General features: G+C 55.5%; 1 long non-coding RNA gene across 3 annotated transcripts; it reads right to left on the bottom strand.

The window, feature by feature from the left end:
• Window positions 1-7,883: 7,883 nt before the first annotated feature.
• Window positions 7,884-15,381, bottom strand: LOC136994040 (uncharacterized). Of its 3 annotated transcripts, XR_010886270.1 has the most exons (9): window positions 15,310-15,381; window positions 14,943-15,098; window positions 12,713-12,885; window positions 12,316-12,501; window positions 11,420-11,516; window positions 11,049-11,237; window positions 10,548-10,631; window positions 9,285-9,558; window positions 7,884-9,168 (listed from the first exon to the last, which is right to left on the bottom strand). It is a non-coding gene; the product is annotated as an uncharacterized lncRNA (long non-coding RNA). The 3 variants fall into 3 exon arrangements; XR_010886268.1 differs by having other exon boundaries at window positions 11,049-11,516; XR_010886269.1 differs by lacking the exons at window positions 14,943-15,098; window positions 15,310-15,381 and adding an exon at window positions 13,304-13,339 and having other exon boundaries at window positions 11,049-11,516.
• Between the last annotated feature and the right edge of the window lie 2,093 nt (window positions 15,382-17,474).

A 17,474-nucleotide genomic window follows, 5' to 3' on the forward strand; every position in this document is an offset into this window, starting at 1 on the left:
TCTCACACACAGCACTCATCCAGAAGAGCCCATACTACACTTTGTCAGCGCACACACAGACAAGACACATCAACACCCTTTGCCCCTCAACTTAGCTTCTGCAGTGCTCTAGGTCAGCATTTGTTCTCAAGAGGCATCCTCAATGGCAGCCACATCCTCTCTGATCTTCCTCCAGTCACCTCATTTGCCATCATCACCTTCCAAAAGAGACCGCAAGCAGTTCACCCCCCAGGCCAGTCAGCTCCAGCCTCGTCTGCAAGAGCACCCTCCATCAAAGCCCCACGGGCGCTTTGCTCACCTGCGCCGTGCCAATTCCAAACTCCAACATTGTGGCTGGGGGGACGCCCACGGCACCTGCAAAACCAAAACAAAGTTTCTATGCTGACAGGCAGCACTGACCGGCCCTAGAACAACTGAAACACCATTCTGGTCACCCATTCTACCTCACCTGAAATCCTCAACCATTCCTGGAAAAGGCCCACACACTACCCGAAAAAGCAAAGCATACAGCCCCAGAACCCAGGGTAGGGGTCAGAAGCAGAGCCCCAAAAGAGCACATGGCAGTGGGTTCAGGGGCACGGATATAACAAAGGAGCTGGCAAGCAAGACTGCCAATGGTTTCCTCGTGGTCCAGAGAAGTCCAGCAGTTTCTTCCCTCTCAGCGCTGAGGCTTGGGCAGGAAAAGAGATGAGCTCGTTGGTTGTGTGTAGGTTAGTTTCTGAGCACTTGGGGCACATGGGCTTACTCACAGTTGCGTTTGGTGTCCAATGACGTGACTTCCTTTCTCATCATACTGCACTTGAAGGGAAGGAGGATGCTTCCTTCCCTTTTCAGATAAACTCAGGACTCTTCTACAAGTCTACATACCACAAAAAAAACACACAGTTTCTTCCTGAACAAGGCTGACAATACTTCTGAGGAGCAACAAAACATCCAGCAAGCAAGCCAGAAACCAGACTAGTTGATGAGAGTGATACCTCACACCCCCCACAATTGCTGGAGATGCTGCAAAAAAACAAACAAAAAAACCCACACACCTAGCATGTAAATATAGGAGGAAATGTTTTCCCAGGACCTCTGCTGTCTCCTCTTGTCTGCAGTCCAGGAGAGGGACAAACAACTCCTCAAGTGTGATCATCTTGGAAAAGTCCAGTGATGAAGCTCCATCCTTTCTACAGTAAACACAGAAACACCAGAAAACAATACTGACAGGTAACAGAAGATACAACTGGAGACTCAGAAGCCTTCTTCCACCCCTGAACACCCCACACCAAGATACTGACCCAAGAAAAAGACTGTCTGCTACAAGCAGCTTTCTGGCACGCTCATAACTCTAGCTTTAGCCATCCCCTTGCTCTTACATTAAGGAATGGCCTTTGCTTCTCCAAATGCAGCAATAAGTCTTCCTGAGTAGCTTTACTTCCTCAAATTCTGTTGTTTGCCAAGGCAATTCCAGAGCACTGCTCCCATTGGAGAACAAAAGCAGAATGAACTCCCTGGCCCGAGACCCTGGCTTTATGTAACCCTAACCCCACCCACTGACCTACCCACAAGCCCTTGGAAGGGGAGGGGCAAACCAATGGCAGCCATAAATACACAGGGCTAGGCAGAAGCAAGGCTTTTTCTTCTCCTCAGTATCCAGAATGGAGAGCACAGAAAGGATAAACAGACCTCTTTGATGAAGCAGACCATCTACTTGGTTACTGAAACTTCATGTATTGTATCCATAATATCAGGAGGTATGTTAACTTTTTATCCTAACTAGTACTAACCTTTGCATTAAAAACTAGAAATCACTTCTGCTTATGCTTAGGAAGAAAGCTACAACATCCCACATAACCTGTAAAGGGCACACTATACCACAGTCCTGTGATTGGTTCGGGCCTGCAGATATAGTACAGCTGTTCTAGCAGGGCAGCACTTCCTGTAGGGTAAAGCAAGATATCAAAATAAACTCCTGGAACATGTGTGCTTCTGTAACGTGAGTACTTCCAAAGAGAGATGTTTCCTATATAGTACCTAGAGTAATTAGAAAAAGGGATCAGTGGGAAGAATGGGTAGATCTCCAGGGGAACACGAGCTCTGTTTCTCTAGATGAATGAGACACACAAGGAGACAAGAGGGGTGCTAAGAGGACTGAAGAACCAGCACAGGGCTCTAGGGCACAAAAAAAGGCTTCCAAAAGAGGTTCTGAGGGCACTAGAGCGGTCCTACAAGGTCTAAAGGGCCAAAACAGAGCTTGGGAACAAAAGAAAGGCTGAAAGAATAGTCCAAAGTAAAATAAAGGGGTTCCTCAGGGCTATACAGGACAAACAGAGATCTATGCAGAATGACAAAGCTCTAAAGAGGAATCCAAAACAGATTACACATCTCTTATAGAGACTAGAGAAGAACTAAAAGAAGCCAGAAGAGAACAACCAAGGTCTCCCAAAGGGTCCAGAGGAAAACAGGGTGCTCAGGCAGCTGAACAATGAAAAGAGCACTCTAGGGCATAAAAAAGGCTGCAGGAAGAGTTCTGAGAACACTGCAGAAGTCCTAAAGGAGATAGATAGAGACCCAAAGGACAACTGTAGGAAACAAGAAAGGCCAAAAGAGTAGTCCAGAACATGCTAGAGGGATCCTAGGGGGACTAGACGGCCAAAAAAAGTAAAAACTGGGGAGCAAGACAGACCTCCAGAGGTGGTCTAAGGGGACAAGAGAGGTTCTGCAGGGTGTGGAGGGCCAGAAGATAGCTCTGGGGCACAACAAGCACCCCACGAGGGGTTCTGAGCAGACCAGAGGGCTTCTAAGGAGATTACACAGCCAAGAAATAAAAACAGGGCAACAAGAAAGACCTCCGGAGGTGCTCTGAGGAGACAGGAGAGGTCTGATGGAATGTGAATGGCCAAAAGAGGGCTCCAGGGCACAACAAAGATGTCAGGAGGGGTTCTGAGTGGACTAGATGGGTCCTCAGGGGTCTGGGGGGCCACAAGACAGCTTTGGGGCATGACAGAAGCCTTTGGAAGGGTTCCTAAGGGGACTAGACTGGTGCTAAGGGGTCTAGAGGGACAATGGAGGTCTGTGGGTGGAAACTAAAAGGCCAAAGGAGGGGGCCAGAGCAGAACAGAGGGCTGCTAAAGGGTCTGGAGGGCCAACAGAGGGCTCCAGGGCATAAAGAAAGGCTCCGGAGGGATTGTGAGTGGACCTGAGGGGTGTGAAAGGGGCTGGAAGGCCAGAAGACAGCTCTGGGGCACAGAAGAAAGCTGAAAAAGTAGTCCCGAGTGCACAAGGGGGGTGCTAAGGGGTGCAGAGGGCCAAGAGAGGCCTGCAGGGGGGAACAAAAAGGTCGAAGGAGGGGGCCAGAGCAGAACAGAGGGCTGCTAAAGGGGCTGGAGGGCCAACAGAGGGCTGCAGGGCATGAAGAAGGGCTCCGGAGGGATTCTGAGGGGACTACCAGGGTCCTAAGGGGTCTCAGGTTCCAAGAGACAGCTCTCGGAAACAAGGAAGGCCCCAAGAGTAGTCGGGAACACACTAGAGGGGTCCTAGGGGGACTAAATGGGCGAAAAAGTAAAAAGCAGGGAGCAAGGAAGACCTGCAGAGGTGGTCTGAGGGGACAAAAGAGGTTCTGCAGGGTGTGGAGGGCCAGAAGACAGCCCTGGGGCTCAACCAAGGTCTCCAGAGGGGTTCTGGGGGAACAAGAGAGGTCTGAAGGGGACTAGCTGGCCAAGAAATCAAATCAGGGTAACAAGAAACACCTGTGGAGGTGCTCTGAGGGCACAGGAGGGGTCCTATGGGAAGCAGAGGGCCAAAAGAGGGCTCCGGGACACAACAAAGACCTTGGGAGGGGTTCTGAGCAGACTAGACAGGTCGTAAGGGGACTCGAGGGCCAGAAGACAGCTTTGGGGCATGACAGAGGCCTTTGGAAGGGTTCCGAGGGGACTGGAGTGCTGCTAGAGGGTCTAGAGGGACAATGGAGGTCTGTCGGTGGAAACTAAAAGGCCAAAGGAGGGGGCCAAAGCAGAACAGAGGGCTGCTGAAAGGACTGGATGGCTGACAGAGGGCTCCAGAGCATGAAGAAGGGCTCCAGAGGGATCCTTGTAATCCTGCAGGATCTAGAGAGAAACAAAGACTTCTTAAGGGACAAGAGAACAAATGCAGTGCCTTGGAGCACACCTAAAGGCAAATGGATAGGTTCTGAGGGAACTAGAGAGCAAATATGAGAGTGCTGGGGAGACGAGGGGCAAAACTGAAGATTCTGGGGCATTTAACTCACCCGCCATAATCTTCCTGCTTGGACCCTGCCTCTTACCTCTGAGAAGTTGGCCTTTGCTTTCATTCCACAGGCAGCTGTCAGTTGTTGCGTAGTCTTGGCAGACAAGTTGGGGACCACTGCCCAGGCAGTCATGACCCGCAACACCACATGCTCAGAACAGTTCTCAGGAAGTCATGCAGATTCATAACCTGAAGGGCAAAAAGCAAATATCTCTTAAGCACAGTTTTCATTTCATCATAGGAGCAATTTTTCCCTCTCTTCTCCACTGTACTGCCTCTAACACACCTTCCTCATCACCATTTTCCCCTGTTACTTCTACTCTTCTCAGTTGCCCCTGTTGCATCTCAGTTGCATCTTAGTCCTCTAAAGCAGCTGTTTCTCATCCACATGTACTCTCATTTCCGCTCACCGATTCCCCTTCCTGTTTGTCCTATAGCAGGCAGCCGAGACACCCTGGCCTGGTGTTTAGCCGCACATCCCTTTTTGTCTGGCCAGCAGCTGAGACAGAGCAGAGGGCAGCAAGAAGGGTGGCTCTGAACAGAGTAGACCTGGGCACCAAGCAACACAGAAGCAGCAGCAAGGCATCAAAGAGATCGCATCTTTGTAAAGAAAATACTTATAGTTCCAGGTCTTTAGAGGCAACTGGGGATTCTCTGTATGTATGCCCAGGCCTCCTACAGGCTCCTTCCGCACAGTTAAAGGTACCTGAATGCAATGACCTTGGGAGGCAGGGACACAGTGTCCCTGGGGCTGCTGTGGGGCACCTGTGGCTGTTTCAGGGGTGCTCAGGCTGTTTTAGGGTCCTTGGAGAGAAACAGTGCTGGTCACTTTTCCTTGAGGACTTTCTCTTGTGCTGCATAACAGGACAGCTCTGCACCGAGCCCTCCCAGCACCGCCGCTCCTCATAGCTGATGCCTAACTAGCCTCAGTTCTGAGCAAAGCTATGACTACCAGGAGTCCACACAGCCCCTCACACTCTCCTTGCCCTCCCCATTGCTGAAAGGGACAGCCCCAGCCCCTGGGGACAACCCTGCCTGGTCACACCAGAGATGGAAAACACTTCCTGACCTGTACGAGGCAAAAAAACAGAAATTCCACTGTCCCCGATGACCTATGGGGACTCTCACGTGAGCAGCACATGTCCAGTAAGGACCGGACACAGCAGGCCACTGCTGCAGGGAGGAAAAGGCACAGGCACCTGGAAGTACAGCTGCTGGCCTGCCACAGAGCACAACGCAAACGGCTGCTGGGAATCCCGCTGACAGAGACCTGCACCTCCTGCCACCTCGAGAGGCGCAACGTGGTCTCCCAGAAGGCCAATATAGGAAGACTACACCTCCCGGCATGCTCTACAGAGTAAAATGGCCACCGGGAAAATCATTGCTAAAAGACTATGCCTCCCAGCATGCCGTGCAGGCTAAAATGGCCGCCCGGAAGCCCAGTGCCGGAAGACTACTGCTCCCGACATGCCGCGCAAAGCAACATGGCCGCCCGGAAGCCCAGTGACGGAAGACTACTACTCCCGGCATGTCGTGCAGGCGAAAATGGCCGCCCGGAAGCCCAGTGCCGGAAGACTACTGCTCCCGGCATGCCGCGAAAAGTAACATGGCCGCCCGGAAGCCCAGTGACGGAAGACTACTGCTCCCGGCATGCGGTGCAGGCTAAAATGGCCTCCCGGAAGACTACTACTCCCGGCATGCCGTGCAAAGTAACATGGCCGCCCGGAAGCCCAGTGACTGAAGACTACTGCTCCCGGCATGCCGCGCAAAGTAACATGGCCGCCCGGAAGCCCAGTGCCGGAAGACTACCGCTCCCGGCATGCCGTGTCTGTCTGTCTGTGTGTGTGTGTGTCTGTCTGTCTGTGTCTGTCTGTCTGTGTCTGTCTGTCTGTCTGTCTGTCTGTGTGTCTGTCTGTCTGTCTGTGTGTGTGTCTGTCTGTCTTCGTGAGGTTTGACCCTCTGGCAATTCCGTTCCGACCCGCCCCTAGTCCCCCCCCTCCGCCCACCCTCGGGACCCGGATACTGCCGCAAAGCTGGGAGCGCGGCCCCACAATCCCCAACGCCGGCCCCAACACTGGCCCCGGACTCCCACGACACTGCTGCGACCGGCCCCAGGTCAGCTCCGACACTGCCCCTGCCCCCCCCCCCCCCCCGCAATTCTCCCCAGGGATTCTCTTGAGATCCCTCCTCCCCCTCCCCCACACGCTCCCGGTCTGACCCAGGACCAACCCCCCCCCCCCCCCCCCCCCGCTCCTCCGACCACACAATAAACCCCACCACAGCCTCGGCACAACCCCTTCCTGCCCCCCCCCGCACTACCAAAGCCCTGGCGTACATCCTCCCTCCCCACTCTCCATGGCCCCAGTGCACCGCTCTTCCCCACCACGTCCTCGGCCGGCCCCCACTGCCCCGGTGCACCACCATCCCCAGCCCCAGTGCACCCTGGTTGTGCCGCGTTGCCCGGGACGCTCCCGTCCGCCGGGACCCCCCGGCACGTGGGGGACCCTCAGCCCTGAGCGCGGACACCCTCGCCCTGCTCACCTCCTCTGCGGTGCAGCCACCGTGCAGGTCCCAGCGGGCGGTGCTCAGTGGCAGCTCCATTGTCCCGGACTGGCCCCAGCACAGGCTTCCCCCAACTGCAGCCCCAACATCAGTGCGTACCCACTGTTGCCATCAGCCCCACCTGGGGCTGGTCCCAGCCCTAGGGCCCACAGTTGCAGCCCATCAGGAACTGGGGAGGGGGAATGGCTATCAGCCCCATCACAGACAGCTGGGGCTCCCACAGTAGCTGAGGCACCCCCACTCCTGAGACCAGGTTGCTGAAAGCTGAAGGGAGACCCCTGGGGTGTACAGAGAGGAAAAGGAAGTATTCAGGGGACAAGAGAACAAATCCCAAGCTGTGGGTGCAACAAAAGTAAAAAAAGGCAATGATAGAGCAAACAGTGACTCTGGGCACACCAAAAGGCAAAGGGAGAGCCCTGGGGCACACCAAGAAGCACCCAGAAAACTCTGGGACAGGGGAGAAAGCTAAACGGAGAACTTTGGGGCGTGCTGCAAAGCAAACACAGGGCCCCGGGGCACACCAAAAGGCACACAGGGGGCTTGAGGGCAACCCAAAATGTGAATTGAGGGCTCCTGAGGGCATCAGAGGGCAAACACAGGGCTCTGGGGCAAACCAAAATACAAACGAAGGGCCTTGGTGCACACCAAAGGGGCCATAAGGCACATCACGCAGCTCGAAGTGGCTGATGGGACGGTGCCTGCAGGCTCCCCCCATCCCCACAGAAACTATCTCCCAGCTCCAGGCACACAGGCCTCATCCCCAGACACACAAGGGACATGGCAAAGTGCTAAAAGCAAATCCGGAAGCAGCCTGGGGACCTCACGCAGCCCTGGAGGTGCCCTGGCTGCCCCCAGGATGATGAGAAACACTACCGACACCACCCCATGGTCCAGGCAATGCAAGGGAAATTCCCCACAGCCCTGTGAACAGCACTGGGTTCCCTGGGAACCGCAGGGACACCAAAGTACAAGGGACTTGGGGACCAGCTCCCAGCACCACACACAATGTGTAACCTCCTCCCCTGGGCATCATCTTCAGGCAAAGCAATGGCAGGAACCACAGACATGAGTGCAAAGAATAAAGCAACTGTTTATTGTTTTACTGCACAGAAACAACACCTGGGCGTGAGTCTGCCATGCTTCCTCTTATCCTGTGACACCCGAAGAGTCATGACCGCACCGGGGTTCATCCATCCATCGGGGAAGGGTCAGCTCCTGCTGCTGCCCCTGACATGGCAGGTTTCTGAGTAGTCAACAACCTACCCCCTCTGCTCTTTCCTTCAGGCATAGGATCCAGCTCAGAGAGTTGAGAGGAAAATGCCTGATCTCGCCTGCCTGTGCTTCTGCCCTACCCCAGACTAGAGCCCTGCAGGACACTTTCACAGTGCTCAGCTCACCCATCACATCGCCAGTCTCGGTGTGATGGGCCTGCGCCGCATGAAACCCAGACCTCAGGTCAGCGCAAAGAGCTGAACGCTGGGTACAGGGGAAGGTTACAAACCTCGAAGGAGGGTTTGCAGCCTGCTGCTTAGGCTTCAGGGCTTACAGTTTATTATCCAAGGATTTAGCCCTTTTCGTTTATCAGTGAGCTGTAAACCCTGCACCCTAAGTGACAAACTGCAAATCTTGGAATTCAAATGGTTGCCAAAGCTTTAAAATTTATGGATGAGGTTGGATTTTAAATTCTGCACCCTGATTGCTAAATGAACAAACTGTAAACTCTGACTGATAAAGACTGAGCCCCACAAAATGAAGTAATACACCATAACCCCTGAGTGACAGACCCTCAACAACAAACTAAACAATAAACCTTAAGTGAAAAACTTCAAACGCTCAGCTTTAAGCAAGAAACACCAAAGCACCCATGAGCATGAGAACAGTACAGAGAAGCCATGGGGTTTTGCCCACAGTTTAAGAGGTTTCCCCTTCATTTAGAATGGCAGCAGAACAGGAAGACACGCACCAAAATCACGTGACAGTTGCTGTTCATAGGCTTGGTTTTAGCCACCGTTCAAATGTGAGCATGTGCAAGAATCATGCCACTGGACTGTACTAAGCTGCACCTCCACTGAACCTACCTGAAACACTGCAAGCACTAATTCATCTGTGTTACAGACAATTAATATTTTTGGTCCTCTCAGCTCCATGGGCAAACATCCACAGCCAGTGACACCAGTAACCACCGAGGGCAAAACCACCTTCCACCTCCCAGCCCTGCTCACATACAGTGCAGTCCCAGGATTTAGCTGTGCCCACGCTGCAAGTCAGAGCTCATCCTCCATGGCCAGCCGCAGATCTCCACAGAGCTCCCAGCTGTGACAACACTCCTTCGACTGCCAGACTATGCTTCAGCACCTGCAAAGTGGCCAGAACAGTTACTGAGAGGCACAGCCCTTCTAGAACTACTCCCTAGTCCAAGGCCCATAATTGTTTCCACAATTACGACTGACCCTCTGTGCTGCTTCACTCACCCTCTCTGGCTCCATTTCATCGCAGGGATGTCACAGCAGCCCTCAGGTACACTCAGGCTCGGTCAGTCACCTGGCCACCTCCAGCCTTCGGTAGATGATACTCCTCAGGGAAACTGCCACTGACAGACACTCTCAGAAAGCACTGTCCAGCCAAAGCAGGATAAAAACTAAGGCCTCCAAAAACTCCAAACTCTGCAGAGACTGAGCTAATGGGAAACTGACTCTGGCCAGGACAGTGACAGGAGGAGGATTTTGCTTCACTCGCTCAGGCTGCCTAGTGGACAACAAAAGTGGCCCAAGTCAGACAGATACTGCTGGAAAGCCCTATGACATAACAGTGTGCCAGAAAGCAGAGTCGAGCACAGGCTCCTGGAAGAGCAGCAGAGCAAGACTGATGTGGGGAAGACACCAGCTTGCATAAAGGCAGACCTGACAGAAAAGTGGGCTCGACACCAGCGCCGCAACCACAACTCGAGCTGTGCCGCGCGGCAGCCCTGTCTGCGCACAGGCGGACAAGATGCAGTAACTGCAGACCGCGCTGACAAGTAGGACAGATGACAAGAGCAGCTCCAAACCACCCTACCACGAGCACCTGTCCTAACACCCGAGTACTCGGAGCCTCTGCTGCTCTCTGCTGCTGTGACACCTTCCTTCCCCAGGAACCTCTTCACTGCCTACTACGTTCCCCCACAGCATCTCTGGCCCATTAGTGCCCCCCCACTGCACATCCACAGCCCTCTGCCTGCAGAGTCCCTGCAGAGGTGTCTGACGTGACCCGAGCCAGACAGATCGATGGGACCCACTGGTCACTGCTGACACTGGACCGAGTGACAGGGAAAGAAAGAAATGGTGGCGAGCTGGACAGAGGGACAGGGAGTGGAACCGGATGGATCCCGACAGCCCAGAACAGCTCTCACCACGCTCCAACCCCACTCGCCTGCCGAGCATACCGAACTCTCTGCGCACCGCTGTGCCCAAAGTCCACTTGTGGGCCTGCTTGCCTGTTTCCCTACAGCTCCAGGGTGCCTGCCTCTGCCAGAGCGAGGGTGCGCACACAGGTCTGGACTGCGGAGGAACCTTGTGTTCAGTGACGGTATTTCACTGCTCCTTGCGCCTTAGCCCCTTTCAGAGGCTTAACCCCAAATTCTCTCAGCCCTTAACAACTTCAGTACGTTCACGGCACCTAGTTTTTCCACACTCTCCAATCTTCCTTGCTCTTTCCTGTCTTGCTCAAAAACCCTCCCAGACCCCATCTGTACTTACATGCTTCCTTAAAACGATATCACTGAAATCAACCAAACGGGCTGAGCTGCTCCTCTTCAAGTTGCTGGCCCTCAGAACATCAGCCTGCAAATGAATCAGACCACCAAGGTCACTGGGAGACTCTCCTTTTGGAGCTTCCCCCCCCCTCCCTCCCCCAAAAAGCTTTAACGACCATCCCCTAACCTGGGCAAACGCAGATCCTCCCTTAAGCACTGTAACAGTTTTTATTCTGGGGTCCCGAGCTGCTGTTACGACATTAAGCAGCAAAGCAAGGCAAAGACAGCTGGGGTCACAGCTTATCCATCTAGCCACGAAAATTCTTATTTGAGGCCTCACTGCTTTTTCCAGGTAAACGCACCAAAATAAAGCTCCCAACAGGCAGCTGAGGCTTCACACGGGCCTTGGGGCCCTGCTAGCAACAGCAATGCCGTAGCCACTGGGCTACCGGTCGCTGTTCCCCCCCCTCCTTTGCTGGTCCGTGAACTGCGGCTTATTACTCACAAGTCCGGTAAGGACACGGCCGACCCTCCTACGGCTGAAGGCTCCTCGCCAGCACCGGGCAGAGAACCTTTCCGCTGGTATTTGGAGTCTCCTGGCCGCTCTTGACGCCTGATAACTTACGAAGGGCTAAGGACAGTAGCCTGTAGTTCTTCATGGCAGCACATAGTCGTTCCCCGATGTTCTGAACTCCTAAGATTAACACAGTTCATAAATACAAAAATACCACCGCTATAGGGTGTAAAGCCAAGCTAAAATTTCTGCAACCAAAGAAAACCTCTTTGAGTCTGACAGAACGAGCCGTGTGCATCAGTGCCTATAGCTCAAGGGCAGCAACCCCTCCTGGGCAACGTTCTTTTGGCAGGCTGCCATACCTGAACTCCTCCATCTTGCCTAAGAGTCTCAGTTGGGACATGATGTAACTTTGCCAGCCAGCGCTTGTTGATGGAGGCATTGTAAAAATCCATCGCCCTACAAAAGCATAAAGCAAAGCACAAAACAAAAAAACCATTCAAAGCTCTGCAGAGAATCATAAGAATTCAAAGCTGTTTATAAGCACAAAAAAACGGATCTCTATACATGCACACAAGCAAGGCAAATGAGAATACACAAGCCACAAATACTGCTTCCCCCAACCCCTCTTTTGGAAGCTACGACGACAGTCAGGCTTGCTGTGAAGGGGAAGTTAGACTAAGTAGCTGCTAGAGATTAATCTTTCAGAAACCTTCCACGTCCACATTTTTGGCACAACCGTGCTCTGTCAATTCAGACACGCACAAGAAGATCCACTTCTTGTAACGTTTGAACAGTAACCCCCCCACTCCGCTCGTTAAGATTAGTGCCCCCTGTGCCACTTGGATAGATGATACTCCGCTGTCTATTTGCTTCCCTGACATTAGCTACTACAGAGGGAATTGAGCAGATGGGATTGCCTCAGTGCTCTCAAAGGGAAAAGTCTCAAAGACAGTTACAGACCACGTTGCTGCTAAACAGTCTTTCTCGCAGCCGGAAAATTTCTGTTCTGGCCCCAAAGGGGATGTGAGGATTAATTAACCTGAGGGCGTGCTAACCGAGCCTTCCTGAAAGCGATCTCTTAATTTTACAGTTCGGACACTTCTGTCTCTTCAAAGACTCTGGCCACTTGACCACCATTCCCCTAAGATAATAGTTTGCAGTCTTGTAGCTCTTAAAGCATGATGCCTTGTAGACACATAAAGTCACACGTGCAGAAATATACGTACGTAGCATACTTTTCATAATGGGTACAGACCTTCAGACCTTATATGTTGGTGATCTATTATTCCGATCGCTATTAATGGTGATCCTTCCTCGCCAGGAGGAACGGGCTTTCCCTTTTTGGGCGATGGAGACAGCTCTCAGTTGGTTCCATTTGATTTCATTACTTCAGCTTGCTTACGTTTTTCTGGTCTCTTCAACTTCAGCCATGGCAATCAATCTAAAAATGAAATATGACATCTTTCCCTTTCTACATACGCACGTACGATAACAAAACAAAATAGAAACAACCAAAGCAAAACTAAGGCAGATACAGCGAACAACATCCACAGGGTGGGAAGGGGTTACTTAGTTCTCAGTGCTGCCTCCAGGAGACCGAAATAACTAACAGTCATTATCAAGTTACCTTAGTTATCAAGTTATCAAGTTACCTTAGTTACCCATGCCAGAACACCTCCTGCTGCAGCAGTATCTGGTGATATCAAGGGTCCACTAAACTGCATTTTTGCTTCCTTGTTTCATCCCGTCCCTTCGGTATTAATCACCAAAAACCTGCTTGTCCAGCTTTTCTCTTCGTCAGCATTTGCTACTATTGGTTCCATCTCTGTAACAAAGAGAGAAACTTGCATTTTATTGGCCGTGAAACACTTAGATTTATGCGTGTTCTTTTTCTCTTTACCGTGTTCTTTTTTCTTTTCTTCTTTTTTTTTTTCCTTTCCTTTTCCTTAAAGGAAAGGTCTTAATACAGCAGCTTGCATCATACATTGCAGGGTAAACAGTTTGGAAACATTATGTACAGCAATTCAGGCTAGGTTATTAGACAGGTAGGCACATCACCTAATACTTACCTACACCATCTTCCATAAAACCTGATTTTTATTCTGCTTCAGTATTATTGTTACTGTTCAGTATCCTTTCTCAAACCCTTGTATACACACGCTTAACCGACAAGCCTCTCAGTCTTTAGCCACGCAGAAGAATGATAGCACTTGATTTGCCCGTCGCTGCTTCAAACCTATTACCTTTTTGATACAACTCCTAGATTCCTGTTACGCTCGGATGCTGGCCTCACAGGTGACGACCAAAATCAACAACTGGACCGCTAGGTCTAGCTGCTTCTCTTCAAGATGTCCCCCTTCGGTGGACTACCCTGCCAAACAAACCAAGACGACTGACGAGGCCGTGAGGGTATCAGATCTTTGGACCGCTTCTCCAAGGCTTTCCGGGGCGTTGACAGAAATGCTTCTTTTCACATTACTCAAAGCTACATTCATCTATTACTTAAGACTAAACTATTTCTGTCTTTAGAGGGGATTGTTGCTTGCTGAACCTCTACACGTAGTCCCTGACCTGCTACGCATCCCCTCCAGTCCCTTCCGCTTTCACAACGCTTTCAGTAACTAAAGGTGGTAATTATTAATAGTACCCGTTGTCCTATGGGCTGCAGGAAGACATTTCTCCTGCTCTGAGGAGGTGCCTAAGAGCCATGCTGTTTTCTGTAGCAACCCTGGGGCTTCCCAGAGCCCATCAGTGTTCTCTTAGGCTTTTCCCAAGCCTTGTATTTTTTTAGGTTATTCCTTAGCCTGCAATTTTATGTTAATGTTCTCCTGAAGCATTGCGCACAGCACGATTATCCCACATCAGTCACATCTTACACGTACAGAGGGTTCTGAGAGGCGTCTCAGAGGAAAAGGGAGAAAAATCTGCTCGTCATCTGTGCACCCACCCGTCAACATTCTGCACCAAGAAGTGCTGTAAATTCCCTTTTCGCTAAAGTGGGACCGAGTCAAGGGGGAGACACAGATCACCCCCCATATTTATTAGAACACCTCACTGCTGCGGGCACTGGCTCTGGCAGTGGTTGTAGGATTGTTTGGGGCTTCGGGACAGAATTTAGGGGGAAGGTCTGGAGCCAGTGACAACGTTGCGGCAGGGTTTGGAGGCCTTTGGGGGGTCTGTGGGGGTGTGGGGGCAGCATTTGTGGGTGGTTTAATGGCTTTGGGGGGGCTGGTTGCAGGAAGGGTGGGAATCTGCAGGGCCCTCAGGGCGGGGGGGGCCATCCCAGACGCGCAGTGAGTGCATAGGGGTGCCGCATGTCGCTGTCAGCTTTACAGGAGGAGCCACCGGTCTCCCACTCCACCAGAGACGAGGAGGAGGAGGAGGAGGAGGGATCTATGAGCTTGCAGAGAACGCCAGAAGAGGCAGCAGGGGACTCCGCAAGGGCTCCATATCCTGCAAAGAGCTGTGAAGGACCCCGTGTCCCAGACAAGAGGAGGCATCAGGCTGCTGGGCCACTGCTGGAGACATCCAGACCCCTGTGCAGCAGACGGGTGCCCAGGGAGACGTCAGAGGGTCCTCCATCGCCATGTGCTGCACTGGGGAACCCCATGGCTTTGGGGTAGCTGTACAGCAAGAAGCAGGGCTCAGCGCGGCTCAGCGCGGCTTTCGAGCAGTTGGTGCCCGCGTTGGCTGGTGCCCACACTCTGTGCCTGGGAGTAGGGGGGGCCTCAGGGTGTCTGGGAGGGTCTTTCTTCTATCCATCTTCTTGCTTGCCTAGCCACAATTCTCAAGGAAATAACCCGGGGCTGCACTAATCGTACCTGACTCAAATTCACCTTCAGCCTGCTTGCTCCAGAGCCTTTAAACCTCCTCGGCACTTACCAGCACTCTCGGCCGAGCCTGCCGCCACAGGAGCCGTCCTCCCGCCGACGCCGCGCCGCAACACTGCTCCGGGGCCCGCCTGCCCCCCCGCTCCGCCGTGCCGCCTCCGCAGGGGCGAGCGCGCGCCCCGGCCCGCGCTGCCAACGAACCGGCGCCCTAAACGCCACACACACAAAAGGGAAAGTCAGACCCGCGCTCCAGCACACCCTGCCCCGCGCTCCCGGCGCGGCGCGGCGCGGCGCGGCGCCGGGCCCCAGCCCGCCCCCCCCCCACTCGCCCCGCACCGCCGCCTCCACGCAGCGACGGCCGCAGCGGGCAGGACACAGCCCGACGCCCGACGCCTCCCGAACCTACGCGTTCGCCTCACCGGGGGCCCCACATCCTTCACTCCAGGCGGCCTCCGCCCTCACCCGCCGCCGAGCGAAAACGCCGTCCCCGCTCGCCGCCATGCTGCTCCCCGCCGCCGCGCATGCGCCGATCGCGAACGGAGCGCGGCAGCAGCGGCGGCCCGGCGCTCGAGCACCGCGCATGCGCCGGCTCGGACCGAGCGGGAGGGGGGGGCAGCAGAGAGAGCAGGAGGGGCGGGGGGGAGCACGAGGAGCCGGAGGGGCGGGGGCAGGAGAGAGAGCAGGAGGGGCGGGGGGAGCCGGAGGGGCGGGGCAGTACGGGGAAGCCGGAGGGGCGGGGGGAGCGGGAGGAGCAGGGGAAGCCGGAGGGGCGGGGCAGTACGGGGAAGCCGGAGGGGCGGGGGGAGCGGGAGGAGCAGGGGAAGCCGGAGGGGCGGGGCAGTACGGGGAAGCCGGAGGGGCGGGGGGAGCGGGAGGAGCAGGGGAAGCCGGAGGGGCGGGGCAGTACGGGGAAGCCGGAGGGGCGGGGGGAGCGGGAGGAGCAGGGGAAGCCGGAGGGGCGGGGCAGTACGGGGAAGCCGGAGGGGCGGGGGGAGCGGGAGGAGCAGGGGAAGCCGGAGGGGCGGGTCAGCACGGGGAAGCCGGAGGGGAGGGGGGAGCAGGAGGAGCCGGAGGGGCAGGGGGAGCAGGAGGGGCGGGGCAGCACGGGGAAGCCGGAGGGGCGGGGGGAGCGGGAGGAGCAGGAGGGGCGGGGGGAGCGGGAGGGGCGGGGCAGCACGGGGAAGCCGGAGGGGCGGGGGGAGCGGGAGGGGCGGGGGAAGCCGGAGGAGCAGGGGAAGCCGGAGGGGCGGGGGGAGCACGAGGAGCCGGAGGGGCGGGGGGAGCACGGGGAGCCGGAGGGGAGGGGGGAGCACGGGGAGCCGGAGGGGAGGGGGGAGCAGGGGAAGCCGGAGGGGCGGGGGGAGCGGGAGGAGCAGGGGAAGCCGGAGGGGCGGGGGAAGCACTGGGAGCCGGAGGGGCGGGGGGAGCAGGGGAAGCCGGAGGGGCGGGGGGAGCACAGAGGGAGACGAGACCCATAATGGCGCCCTCACGTGCTCGCGGCGCGGCGCTGCAGCCGGGCGGCTCACGCGTGCGAACCGCAGCCCGCCGCGGCAGCCCGGGGCTCCCACCGAGCGCCCCGAGGCTGCCCGTGCCCGTGCGACTGGCGGGGATCAGCGAGCAGGCTCCGGTGCTGCACCGGTGAAAGCACCGCGGAGCGGCTCCGAGACGGCACTGCCCGTCCCCGTGACACCAGCAAGCACCGATAAGGAAGAGCGCGCTGCGCCACCGCTCCATGAGCACCGAGAAGGGGCGACGAGCACGCTCCATTCGCTTACCCGTTACCAAAACGGCGGAGAGCAGCGGCGAACACGGCGACCAGCACTGCACGTGTGCGCGCCGGCTGTGTGCGCATGCGCATCCCCGTTATGGCTGCAATACCTCTTTTTGGACACGCGAGGGCAGCAGTGAGGGCGACGGAATTGAGTGCGCATGCGCGCCCCCGCTTTCGGGTGCAATACCGCTTTTGGACACCCGAGGGCAGCAGTGAGTGCGGCGGAACGCACTGCGCATGCGCACTCGCCTTGCAGGTGCAATACCGCTTTTGGACACGCGAGGGCAGCAGAGTGCAGCAGAACGCACTGCGCACTCGCCTTGCGGGTGCAATGCCGCTTTTGGACACGCGAGGGCAGCAGTGAGTACGGCGGAACGCACTGCGCATGCGCGCTCGCCTTGCGGGTGCAATACCGCTTTTTCGGCACGCGAGGGCAGCAGTGAGTGCGGCGGAACGCAGTGCGCATGCGCGCTCGCCTTGCGGGTGCAATACCGCTTTTTCGGCACGCGAGGGCAGCAGTGAGTGCGGCGGAACGCAGTGCGCATGCGCGCTCGCCTTGCGGGTGCAATACCGCTTTTTCGGCACGCGAGGGCAGCAGTGAGTGCGGTAGAACTCCAGTGCGCATGCGCGCTCGCCTTGCGGGTGCAATGCCGCTTTTGGACACCCGAGGGCAGCAGTGAGTGCGGCGGAACGCAGTGCGCATGCGCGCTCGCCTTGCGGGTGCAATACCGCTTTTTCGGCACGCGAGGGCAGCAGTGAGTGCGGTAGAACTCCAGTGCGCATGCGCGCTCGCCTTGCGGGTGCAATACCGCT

This window comes from Apteryx mantelli, chromosome 23 (genome assembly GCF_036417845.1).
Source record: "Apteryx mantelli isolate bAptMan1 chromosome 23, bAptMan1.hap1, whole genome shotgun sequence".
Classification (NCBI taxonomy): Eukaryota; Metazoa; Chordata; class Aves; order Apterygiformes; family Apterygidae; genus Apteryx; species Apteryx mantelli.